The sequence below is a fragment of the Pantherophis guttatus genome, chromosome 6 (genome assembly GCF_059756535.1).
Source record: "Pantherophis guttatus breed Tessera chromosome 6, ASM5975653v1, whole genome shotgun sequence".
Classification (NCBI taxonomy): Eukaryota; Metazoa; Chordata; class Lepidosauria; order Squamata; family Colubridae; genus Pantherophis; species Pantherophis guttatus.
The window spans coordinates 75781746-75794747 of NC_142068.1; positions in this window are offsets into that span (position 1 = coordinate 75781746).

A 13002-nucleotide genomic window follows, 5' to 3' on the forward strand; every position below is an offset into this window, starting at 1 on the left:
AAACACAGCTTGACTGGGGTGTGGCAAGATTTTTTCAAAGCTCTCTTTTAAGGCCAGAGCCTAGCTAAAGGAAATTCAATACTGCATGCAGATGCTAGCTGGACAAAGAAATAAAATAAGCTGGCAGTTACCATTAAATCACTGGGCTTCCTCCCCACCCAAACCTTTATTCCTTTTCCTTCGCAATATCTTCTGTTCTTTCTTCATCCTTGAAGATTCCACCCCCACCCCCTGCTCCTCTTAATAGTTCTGCAGCAAACGCAGGCAGTTATCCCAGGCTGTTGATTCTTTTCCGCTCTACATAGCTGTTTCCATTCTGTATAAACTTCAATAGTCTAAGAATTTAATCAATATTGAGCTATATAGGATGTTTTCCCAAGCAGCATAGCAATTGTCTGAATTGGATGCAAGTGTCAGGCTCACATTCATTGCAGAAACTGAGGCCCCCGCAGGAAAGAATCCAGCTTTTCCGAGTCTTCCTATCCTTTCTAAAAGCTTTTTTTTGAACCTGCTTCAAACCATTCTTCGGCTGTTCTACAACTTTGACAGAAACCATTTGGCTGCATTATTCATAACAGAAACCTATCCCGAGAGCTCAATTCTGCTGCTAAACAAAATGCCGATTTAAAATGTTGCTTGTGCAGAGTAGCATTGCCCCCCAGCAGATCTCTAGGTAAGGTACAAATCCAGGTGGCCCTTACAGGTTTACTTTTTGGTGCAAAGAAGAGTTCATTTACAAATGGACGTCTTTCCTTAGCCAGGTGTTGGCATGGTAGTTTGGGAGCTTTAATGTAATAGTCCAATGTCCTCTCTGTGCCAATTTTTAATGGATTACCAATGCCCTCATTTTCTGGAATAACTTGCTGAAGTCTCCAAATGCAAAAGAAGTGAAGATGCAGAGCAACTCTGTTCTCCTTTGCATCATTCATAAGGCTAGTCCAATGAAGGCCCTTAATGAATAGAGAAGTCTGTCTATAAAGCCATTGTGGGGTCAGTAGAGCCATTTAAGCACAGAGCAAAAATCAAGACTTGGATTCAGGTAGCAGCCTTTAAAAATGCTTTGAATATGGACATCGTATCTAAGCTATCTGTGGTACCTGTGTGTGTGTCATGTATTGCATTTTTTAAAAAATGTAGTTGGGGACTTCTCTGTGGTTCTCTAAGAGTTCCTGTATAGACTCAATTGGATCTGGCCCTGTATGGCTCTGCGTTATGATTGCTACTTGTTGGAACGTAACAAGACTTATTCCCAAGCAAGCATACCATAAGACAAAGGGGATTAAAAATATGCAGAAAAATAAAAACAGAAATGTTAGTCTATGAATTACTGTATGTCTCTCAAGATATCTCCCCCCCCAAAAAAGTACACGCTCTCTAATGAAAGTTGAAGATGGGTAGATGAATGGATAGATAGATAGATAGATAGATAGATAGATGATAGATAGATAGATAGATGATAGATAGATAGATAGATAGATAGATAGATAGATAGATGATAGATAGATAGATGATAGATAGATAGATAGATAGATAGATAGATAGATAGATAGATAGATAGATTGATAGATAGATAGATAGATAGATAGATAGATAGATAGATTGATAGATAGATAGATAGATAGATAGATAGATAGATAGATAGATAGATAGATAGATGACCTTTTGGAGGTGACTTAATCAGCATACTTCTAAATCCATGGACTCAATTTTCATGTAACACCTTACTTAATATTAGCTACATTTGAATACTGAGTTTGTCCTGAGTTTGTTGAAAGGAAGAGTATAAAATGTTTCTTGTTTTCCAAAGTGACTTGACTCCTGTACCAATTTTCACCTTGTGTTTTGGGGCTATGTTCTATAGAAAGACAGGGCTGTGGTATCACCAGTTAGTTTGTACATTCAAGATGGAGCTCTGTATAGGTAGTCAATTTATGACCACAGTTGTGCCCCAAATTTATGTTGCTAAGTGAGAAATTTGTTAAGTGGATATTGCCCCATTTTACGACTTTTCTCACCACGGTTGTTAAATGAATCATGGCAGTTCTTAAATTAGTAACACAGTTGTTTATTTATTTATTTATTTTAAAATTTGTATACCGCCCTTCTCCCTGAGGACTCAGGGCGGTGAACAGCCAAGTAAAAGCATAAACTACAAACATTAAAATACAATTAAAAAGATATATATAAATTTGGCCCCAAACAATAACAAACAATTAAAAACATTTTAAAAAGTGTTAGGCCAGCCTGGCTTGCTGGAAAAAGAAGGTTTTAAGGGCACGGCGGAAGGCACCGAGGTCTTGGATTCTCCTTATCTCTGGGGGCAGCTGATTCCAGAGGGTAGGTGCCCCCACAGAGAAGGCCCTCCCTCCCCCTGGGGGTCACCAGCCTACATTGTTTGGCTGATGGCACCCTGAGGAGGCCCTCTCTGTGGGAGCGCACAGGTCGATGGGAGGCCGTCGGTAGCAGCAGGCGGTCTCGAAGATATCTAGGTCCTATGCCATGGAGCGCTTTAAAGGTGATAACCAACACCTTGAAGCGCACCCGGAAGACCACTGGGAGCCAGTGCAGCTCACGCAGGAGAGGTGTATGGGAGCGCCATGCGGCTCCCGTGACTACCCGCGCGGCCGCATTCTGGACCAGTTGGAGCCTCCGGGTGCTCTTCAAGGGGAGCCCCATGTAGAGAGCGTTGCAGTAGTCCAGGCGAGAGGTGACAAGGGCATGTTAAGTGAATCATGGCAGTTCTTAAATTAGTAACACGGTTGTTAAGTGAATCTGGTTTCCCCATTGACTTTGCTTGTCAGAAGGTCGCAAAGGGGGATCACATGACCCCGGGACACCGCAACCGTCATAAATGTGAGTCAATTGTCAAGCATCCAAATGACTATAGGGATGCCGCAATGGTCATAAGTGTGAAAAATGGTCATAAGTCACTTTTTTCAATGCTGTTGTAACTTTGAATGGCCACTAAGCGAACTGTTGTAAGTCGAGGACTAACTGTATTAAAGCTATGATGATGGTATGGCGGAAGAGGAGGCAGGAAGGAAGGAAAGGGGATATAAATGATGTCAGGACGCAACATATGCAGTTTGTTTTGTAGCCTATCCATTATGCTACCCACGTTATGAATTGCTCCCAAATTCTAAATGACCCAAATGGCCTAAAAGTAGGACCACCAGATGGGGACAGCAAAAAATATTTGAGACCCCTAAATGGCAGCAAAAGGTCATCCAGTTTAGGCTACCTGGGAATGGGGGGAAAAAACCCAACTCCTTACTGTATTTTATTCTAAAGCTCAATGCATTTATCACCATTCAAAAAAATAAAATAAATCCTACTAAGTATTTTCTTTAAAAAAAAAATATCTGGGACATACTTACCATATGAAGGTCTGTGACTCAGTCAATTTGTAAAAGCCCATGAGGTTGTCGAGGCCTTACATGAAATATTCAGCAAGAAAAGATTCCTTTGCATCAACATCTGCCAAGAGGACAGAAGCCACACCGGGGTTCCTCATTCTCAGAAGCTTTTGAGATGGGCGGACTTCATCCCCCAGAATTCCACACATCTCCTTAACGCTGATACGATTGAGAAACACTGAGCTAAGTAGTTCAAGGACACCTGGAAGAAATCGCACAAGTTTTGAGATTTGAAGTCAACAGGGGGAGCTGCTGTGCTGAGCTTTTCAGAAGGAAATTTCTCAGCAGCATTGGAAGCCAGTTTTATTTCATCTATCTCAAATTCCTAGAAAGCTATTTTATCACTCATATTTCAATGTATATCTTTGGCACGACTGAAGGGGGTTCATGTAAATCTCTCCTTTGACTTCACTACCCATAAGTACAGATAGTCTTCCACTAAGAACCATTTGTTAAACAGCAATAGCAATAGCGCTTAGACTTATATATCGCTTCACAGTGCTTTACAGCCCTCTTTAAGTGGTTTACAGAGTCAGCCTATTGCCCCCAACAATCTGGGTCCTCATTTTACCGACCTTGGAAGGCTGAGTTAACCTTGAGCAGGTCAGGACTGAACTGTCAAACTGCTGACAGTTGGCAGTCAGCAGAATTAACTTACAATACTGCATTCTGACCATGGGCCACCGTGGCTCCTGGAAGAAAGCTAGACTGTGGAATCAAACAAGAGTCTGGAAGAATGCAGAGGCACTTTCAGCTATTGCCAGGAAAGCTTTATGGATGCATCCACATTCATCAGGGACTAAACTCAGTTTAAGCCTGTATCTTTTTTGTCCAGTCCTAACACACTGCCAGGGACGCGGTGGCTCAGTGGCTAAGATGCTGAGCTTGTCAATCGAAAGTTTGCCGCAAGTTCAACGGTTCGAATCCCTAGTGCCGCGTAACGGGGTGAACTCCCATTACTTGTCCTGACTTCTGCCAACCTAGCAGTTCGAAAGCATGTTAAAAATACAACTAGAAAAATAGGGACCACCTTTGGTGGGAAAGTAATAGCGTTCCATGCGCCTTTGGCGTTTAGTCATGCTGGCCACATGACCACAGAGGTGTCTTCGGACAGCGCTGATTCTTCGGCTTTGAAACGAAGAGTCCCCCTAGAGTCAGAAACAACTAGCACATATGTGCGAGGGGAACCTTTACCTTTACTTTTAACACACTGCCATCCCAGTTGCAGAAAACTAAGTAGAAATCTTGTTATGGAAGTTACACCTTAGATATGAAATATGTTAGTGAAGATTCTTAATCATCCAGTTAGAGTTGTCTGGAATTTGAAGCATGGCAATTAGATTTCTTTCTTTTTTTTTAATTTGAAATATTTTGCTGCTTATCCAAATAGCTTATTCAGTTCTTCAGTCCCCCTAACCGACTTGCTGAGACTGAAGAAGCTACTTCGATAAGCAGCAAAAAAAATTCAAATCTAAACAGTAAAGAATTCCAGTTGCCATGACTCAATTTCCAGACCTAGATATGAAACAGTCATCATGAATATGCTGGGAAATGCCTGGAACTGCTCCTGGAGAACCTACCTGTGGAATTATTAAAATGAGAAAGATAATAAATACATTACAGGACTTGACAGCCCAAAAAAATCCTTTCTGATTCTATTACAGAGGTACTTTGGCAGTCAACTGCTTTGAAACTCATCAAATTTGGTACTCAGTGCATTTTGACTCAAAAACTTTGTCCCTGTTTGTTTGATACTCAACGCACAAGCTAGAGTTTGTCAGTGTTGGCTGCCTTGTGACTCACTACATTATTCCTTATTGGAAACATTTGTTTGGTACCCATCATTTTTGGTACTCATCATGCCTCCAGGAGCCAATTAATGATAGGTACCAACCAAGGTATCACTGTAGTCCTTATTTATTTATCTGAAATTTAAATGAGTAACAGAAGCCTTCTAATGACTTTGAAGCCAATAGCATAGACCAGTGATGGCTAACCTTTTTGCCGTCGCGTGCCAAAAGTGTGGGGAGCGTGGGGGGATCACATGCACGTGTGCCCACATCCATAATTCAATGCTCCCCCCTGTGCATGCGCACATGACCCCCCCACACGTATGACCCCCCACTTTTGGCATGTGATGGCATGGTGGGACCGGAAGGCCCATTTTTCGCCCTCCCCAGGCTCCAGAGGCTTTTTTGGAGCCTGAAAGGGTGAAAACAGCCAGCCTCCCCCCCCCCCGGGAGGCCCTCCAGAGGCCAGAAACAGCCTGTGTCCTGACTTCCTGGGGGCCTGGAAGGCCCAAAAATCAGCTGGCCTGCGCACTGGAGCTGAGCTAGAGCAATGCTCGCGTGCTTACTGATATGGCTCCGTATGCCACCTGTGGCACGCGTGCCATAGGTTCCCCATCACGGGCATAGACTATTGAGTACTAAAATGAGAACTTCTTGTTCTTAGCTCAAGAAATAAAGTATGTGTATTCTTGCTCTAAAGCAGTGTTTTTTGAACTTGGCAACTTTAAGATGGGTGGATTTTAATTCCCAGAATTCTTCAGCCAAAACCCTGGCATTCCAAGGGTTGAAATCCACTCATTTTAAAGTTGCCAAGTTAGAAAAGCACTGCTCTAAAGCAATTTGTTGTGCAAAGACCTCATCACCCCATAGTAAATTGGGTGGCACATAATTTTAATAAACAAACAATAAAAGACAGTTGACTATGTTTTCTCATTAACCAGAAAACAAGGAATAATTGGATAATGACAGACTGCAACTTAATATAAATATGCATTATTAACAGAAATATATAAGTTGATTGAATGTAATAACTATGATTAATTCTACTAGATTTATTCATATTAGAATGTATGACACTCAGGTGCCACACTGTTCACGCATTGATATGTTTGTAAAAAAAACATTAAAAAATTAAAAACTTGAGGGGAAAAAAGACAGTTGACTATGGATTATACTAATTTCTCTTCAGAAAAATTATTAGCAGGGATAAAGAACTGGAAGAACAACATACCTTTATGAAATATTTGAAAAATTATTATGGGGATTGAGTAAGTATGTGACATTGAAAGAAGTATCATTCAGACAATTTTTTTTATTATTCACTCTGCTGTATTTTCCATCCATAACTCTATCAAAGTTTAATGAAGTTCCTTTTGAAAATTGCTCCATTTCAAAGCAATTTCAGAGCAAGTTTTATAAGCCCAGAATCCTGATCCAGCCATCTGATTGATAAGAGAAGCATCACTTGTCTTGAAAGTGCCCTGAAGCTATTTTCATGTCCATTAAATGAGTCTGGAATAGACATAATTTTAACTTTCACAGGTAGTCTTTTTATTTTGTTTTTTGCTTGCTTGCTTGCTTGCTTTACTTTTTATTCCAAATTGCTGCCAATCACCTTCAAGTTGGGGCTTTGTTTTAAATGACCTACATCAGAGGTGGTATTCAGCCGGTTTGTACTGGTTCTATGCCATCCTATTTAGGCACGGTTTTGAGGCTGGGCGCATGCATGGAAGGCATATGCATGAGGAAAGCACATGCATAGAAGGCCGGGTGCATGCGCGGAAGGAGTGCACGCGAAACGAACGTTTGCACGCGGGGCAAACCGGTAGCAACAAAATGTGAAACCCAGCGCTGACCTCCATTTTAAACTGTTGCAGACTTTCGGTCCAATAGAGCAATCACTTTCAAATGTAATCAGTGAGGGGAAATGACGGTGTTGTATTTTCTTAATTCCATAGAATTTCCTTCATTCTGAGACCTCTTGTCTTAGAGCCACAAAGTTAAGCAAAGAAACATCCTGAGGCCACACAAATGTAAGTCTCTACATTAAGTAATAATTCAGTAAGCTTTCAGGTGGAATTCAGGTACTGAGGACTGTCATTTGCAAAGGCCTGTTTAGCATAAAGTCTGAACATTTGAGGAACAGAAAACAATAATAGAGTTGGAAGGGACCTTGGAGGGCTTCTAGTCCAACCTCCTGTTTAGGCAGGAAACCCTACACTACTTAAGGCAAATGGTTATCCAATTTCTTCTTAAAAACTTCCAGTGTTGGAGCATTCATAACTTCTGGAGACAAGTCGTTCCACTGATTAATTGTTCTAACTGTCAGGAAATTTCTCCTTAGTTCTAAGTTGCTTCTCTCCTTGATTAGTTTCCACCCATTGCTTCTTGTCTTGCCCTCAGGTGCTTTGGAGAATAGCTTGACTCCCTCTTCTTTGTGGCAGCCCCTGAGATATTGGAACACTACTATCATGTCACCCCTAGTCCTTCTTTTAATTAAACTAGACATATCCAGTTCCTGCAGCTGTTCTTCCTATGTTTTAGCCTCCAGTCCCCTAATCATATTTGTTGCTCTTCTCTGCACTCTTTCTAGAGTCTCCACATCTTTTTTTTTACATCATGGCGACCAAAATTGGATACAGTATTCCAAGGCATTATAAAGTGGTATTAATACTTCACGTGATCTTGATTCTATCCCTCTGTTTCTGCAGCCTAGAACTGTGTTGGCTTTTTTGGCAGCTGCTACTGCACATTGTTGGCTCATGACTCCAAGATCTCTCTCACAGTTACAGGAACCATTTAAGAAACTTCTCCAGATGTTCTGTCTTTGAAGTTCTGACATGTTTTGGGTTCCATCTATTAAGGAGTGCCATCTTGTGGCTCCCAAGAGTCATGCTTTCTCTGGTCCCTAATTTCTGGACAGCATCCCATGATTCACCCCTCCCCAACCCTGGGGAGTGTTGTCTTTCAAGAAAGCCTTGAAGATCTAATTTTTCCCCAGGCTCTGTGCTGGGATGCGGGTATATTCACAGTGGAGTAAATGGTCATCCATTTCAACAATTATGGCATTTTCCTCTGGCATCTTGATTTGCTATTTATGGCTTTGAATATATTGCTTCTCTGTTGTAATCCTTCCATGCAACCGAGAGTCATGGATGGATAGGCAGCTCTAGAAATTTAAATGACAACTACAAACATACTATACATACCTATTCCTAGATTTATTTCTGCGTCACCTTTAAGCCACATCGCTAAAGTAGTTAATATCAGGTCTTCAATTCACTAAGTAATTGGAATCATGTGTTACTTTTAACCTAAGTTTATAGTCATAGATTACATATGGATGATTATAATGAAATGCTAGACAAATCCATGACCTGCTGGGTCATCCTTTCAGAGATATTTCCTAATCAGATTCCTCAATGTGTTCAAAAATGACGGAACGTTTTTAAAGAAAAGACTGGACAGAATTTCTGATAAACTGTCTTCACTTGGAAAAGCTGGGATACCTTCAGTATTTGCCTCGAAAATAGCCCATGTTGAACTGTACAGCACAGTCAAACATCAGCAGAGGAAATGTTTTATAACATTGTATATTATGTCATAAACTGTTTTATGATCATTTTGTTATATAAAAAAGTTTTATAAAATTTGAATTTCACAGGAGACATGGATAATGGCTCCCAAATTTTGGACACATTCTATAAGCTAGCCCATTTGAGGTAACTTGGTAACTTAACAATTGTTGCTCTATGGTACACTGTTTTGCCCAGTTAAAGATTTTAATAGTTTATAGATGGACTTCCTTTGTCAAAAATGTTCTGTATCCCTCGTCAATAACAGCTATATCATTTGTTGTTTATTTTTTGTTGCTGTTGTTTGGTGTGTTTTCATTGTTTTATTTTTTCCTTTGTTCCGTTTAAATAAATAAAGAGAAAAATACGCAATATATTAGAGGGTCCCCGAAGCAGTTTGCATATTAAAAACAGCATGTTACTTTGTTAATATACTCCAGGGCTTAGAACGGCAGCCTAAACACCATCAATCCAACCTTCTTTACAAGATTATTATAAGGATAAATCAGAAAACCATTTTATCTCCTCCTTTTAATTGCTGGAGATAATTACAATGAAAAATGTTAATCTAGACAACATTTGTCAAAAGTAAACCAAGTAATCAATAGCTGCATATGTATATAGTACACTTTTCTACTATATACTGTAGCCAGGTTGACGTAATGGTTCAAGGGTTAGGTCAGAATGTAGCTTCTAATCCACGGGTGTCAAACTCGCCACGTCACATTGCTGTCACGTGACATTTCGTGACGTTTTCCCCCTTCACGGAGCTGGGATGGGCGTGGCCTGCGTGTGACGCATTCGGTCCACAGGCCACCAGTTTGACACCCCTGTAATAGTCCATCTTCAGCCATAGAAACTTATTGGAGGACCTTCTCTCAGCCCAGTTTGTCGCCAGAGTTGTGCGGATGGGGAGCTTCTGGAGGATATAAATCTAGCTAATAAATAAAATAATAAATATACATTCCCATTAAATAAATGGACACATAATAAAAACCATAAATATGAACACAGTTGACCTACTTACTCTTTCATGATCATAACTAATAAAAGCAGTAGAAAAAGTTCAGCGGTAATATATTTCGCATGCCCAGTCATATATTTCTGCATCTAGAATATGGAAAATAGAATAATAGGGTTGGAAGGACCTTGGTAGTCTTATAGTCCAATCCCCTGCTCTAGCAGCAGACCCTATACCATTGTGGACATATGGCTGTCCAGTCTCTTCTTGAAAACCTCCAATGATGGAGTACCCACAACTTCTAGAGCAAGCTGTTCTACTGATTAATTGTTCTCACTGTCCACAAATTTCTCTTTACTTCTAGATTGGATCTCTCTTTAATGACCTACCCTTTACTTCTTATATTGCCCTCAGGTGTTTTGGAAAATAGGTTGACTCCCTCTTCTCTGTGACAACCTCTCAAGTACTGGAAGACTGGTATCATCGCACTCCTAATCCTTCTCTTTGTTAGAGTAGACATACCCAGTTCCATCAATCTGTATGAGACAAGAATGATCAAATTTTTTATGAAAACCCACTATAAAAAGAATGGGCTGCCAATTTTACAAGTTGGTTATAGATATGTTTTCCATGGCATAAACTATAGCCTTTGGCTCATTCATATAAACCAAAGTATGGGTCTGTTACCAACGCTGTAACCTTTTATTATATATGCTGAGATGATTCACCCAGGAAATATTTTTATTGCTCCTTGAAGCATAACAGAGTGGACAACATGACTTTTGAACCTGTTTTCCTTTATTTCAGCAGTTATTGATAGCAGGTAATCCAAATTACAAATAATATTTAAGAAGGAAAGGAAAACAAGCATTTAACATCTGATGGACTCAGGTCAAATTGATCTGGTTTTCAATTGTAGTACATGATTAAAATGGAAAATCAAACAGATGGTAACAAAATGTAGGAAAGAAAAGTGTTTTACCTAGTCACCTTTTTCTGTGTGAAGTGTCATATTGCAGAACATTAAACACTCATCCCTTATGAAAATATGCTATCTTAGAACTGAAAAATATATCCTAGGCAGGTGTTCTTTATATGCAATTAAAGAGTAACCTGGTTGGTAGAGAACAACATAAAAAATAAGAGGCATTTTGTAGATGAGACTCATCCAGATTAGTATTCTGTTGTCCTAAAACCCAAATCAACTTGGTTTTAAACTCTAGTCCACTCGTGAATTGATAAAACAAGTAGCATCAAAGTAGAAATGTTATATTTTATTTTATATTTCCATATATTTGATCTATTTCATAATCCATCGATCACTAAGATTGCTCAGGATCCTTTGCTGAGTAAAAAAAATCTTCAGAATATCAGATTTACAAAATTGGAAGGGACCTTGGAAGTTTGGTCTTCTAGTCCAACCCCCTGTTCAAGCAGGAGAGGCCATACCAGTGATGGCGAACCTTTTTGCCATCATGTGCCAAAAGCGGGAGTCGTGCAGGGGTGTCACACGCAGGGGCGGGGTTGCACGTGGTCTATGCACACACCCCATGCACACACCCTATGCACACACCCCATGCACTCCACGCAATGACACGGTGGGCCCGGTAGGCCCGTTTTTCGCCCTTCCCAGGCTCCAGAACCTTTCTAGGAGTCTGGGGAGGGCAAAAACAGCCTTACCCCCCCCAGGGCCCCCCAGAGAACAAAAACAGCTTGTTTCCTGACTTCTGGCGGGCCCAGAAGGCCTGAATATCAGTTGGTCAGCGCGTGCATGCACGCCGGAGCTGAGCTCGCGTGCCCACTGATATGGCTCCACGTGCCACCTGTAGCACTCGTGCCGTAGGTTTGCCATCAAGGGCCTATACCATTTCAGACAAATAGTTGTCCAATCTCTTCTTAAAAACCTCCAGTGTTGGAGAACACACAACTTCTGGAGGCAAGACATTCCACTGATTAATTGTTCTAACTATCAGAAAATTTCTCCTTTGTTCAATATTGGCTTTCTTCTTGATTAGTTTCCATCCAGTAGTTTCCTTGCGCCACCATTGCTATCGGTTCCCTGAACCACCTGCCACAATCGCTACCAAATCGCCTGATCTGGTCCAAACCGGGAGCATTTCACCACTGGTCCAGAGGTGGGTTTCAGCAGATTCTGACCAATTCTGGGGATCCGGTAGCGGAAATTTTGAGTAGTTCGGAGAACCGGTAGTAAAAACTCTGACTGGCCCCACCACCATCTATTCTCTGCCTCCCAAGTCCCAGCTGATTGGGAGAAAATGGGGATTTTGCAGTAACCTTTGCCTGGATTAGGGAGGGAATGGAGATTTTACAGTATCCTTCCCCTGCCACATGCACCAAGCCACAACCATCAAGCCACATCACGCCCACCAAGCCACGCCCAGTAAAAAAAATTTGGATTTCATCCCTGCATCAGATGGATAGTTACATAAATTGTTCTTATTGTAGTTTTAGTGTCAGGGATTGGAAGAGGTTCTTATCATATTTCCCACCTCATAGACTAAAATAATTCACTTAGTTTTGTGCCCTTGACCTAGAACAAAACATAGTTTATGTTTTGAGGATAACTCTCTGCCTCAAATAACGAAATATATTGAACCAGCCTTGAGTGGAAATTCCAAGTATTGTAAAATATCAGACCCAGTGAGATAGTTTGTCTTTAGAAAGAAGCCATGAAAGTGTGGCCCTGAGAATCACAAAGTTAGGAAAAAACTCTGAAAAGATCTACTTCTGATGAGGTATTTTGGCCTGAGGCCGGCAAAGATCATTGATGTATGTCAAGGTTATAGTATATTTTAAAGATATAAGATATATAGCATCTTTCCTTTCAATACATGCATGAGAATAAAATCACAAAGGCTTCTCTCAAACCTCCCAGACTGTACTTAAACTCGAATAAACTTCCTACTTTGCAGCCCGATACAGTATATCTTACTTGCGAGAAAATCTCAGTGAGCTTAATAGGGGGTTATTGATTAGCTGAAGTTGTAGAGGTTTGTCATGATGAACATTTAAGTGTGCCCAGACCTGCAGTAACATTCATCAAAGGATTATAATGGGCAGGTTCTAGATAAAACCTGGATGGCACTTCTGCATTGAAACAAATGGCTCAATTGCTTTGCTGCTCAAGGAGACAGTCTCATCTCCTCCCTTTCTCCTTTTTTCACTGGCTGCAATGACAGGGAGATTTTTTTTTGTCTTTCAGCTTTCCTTGACTGCCATAAGAGTAAATGAAGCAAACA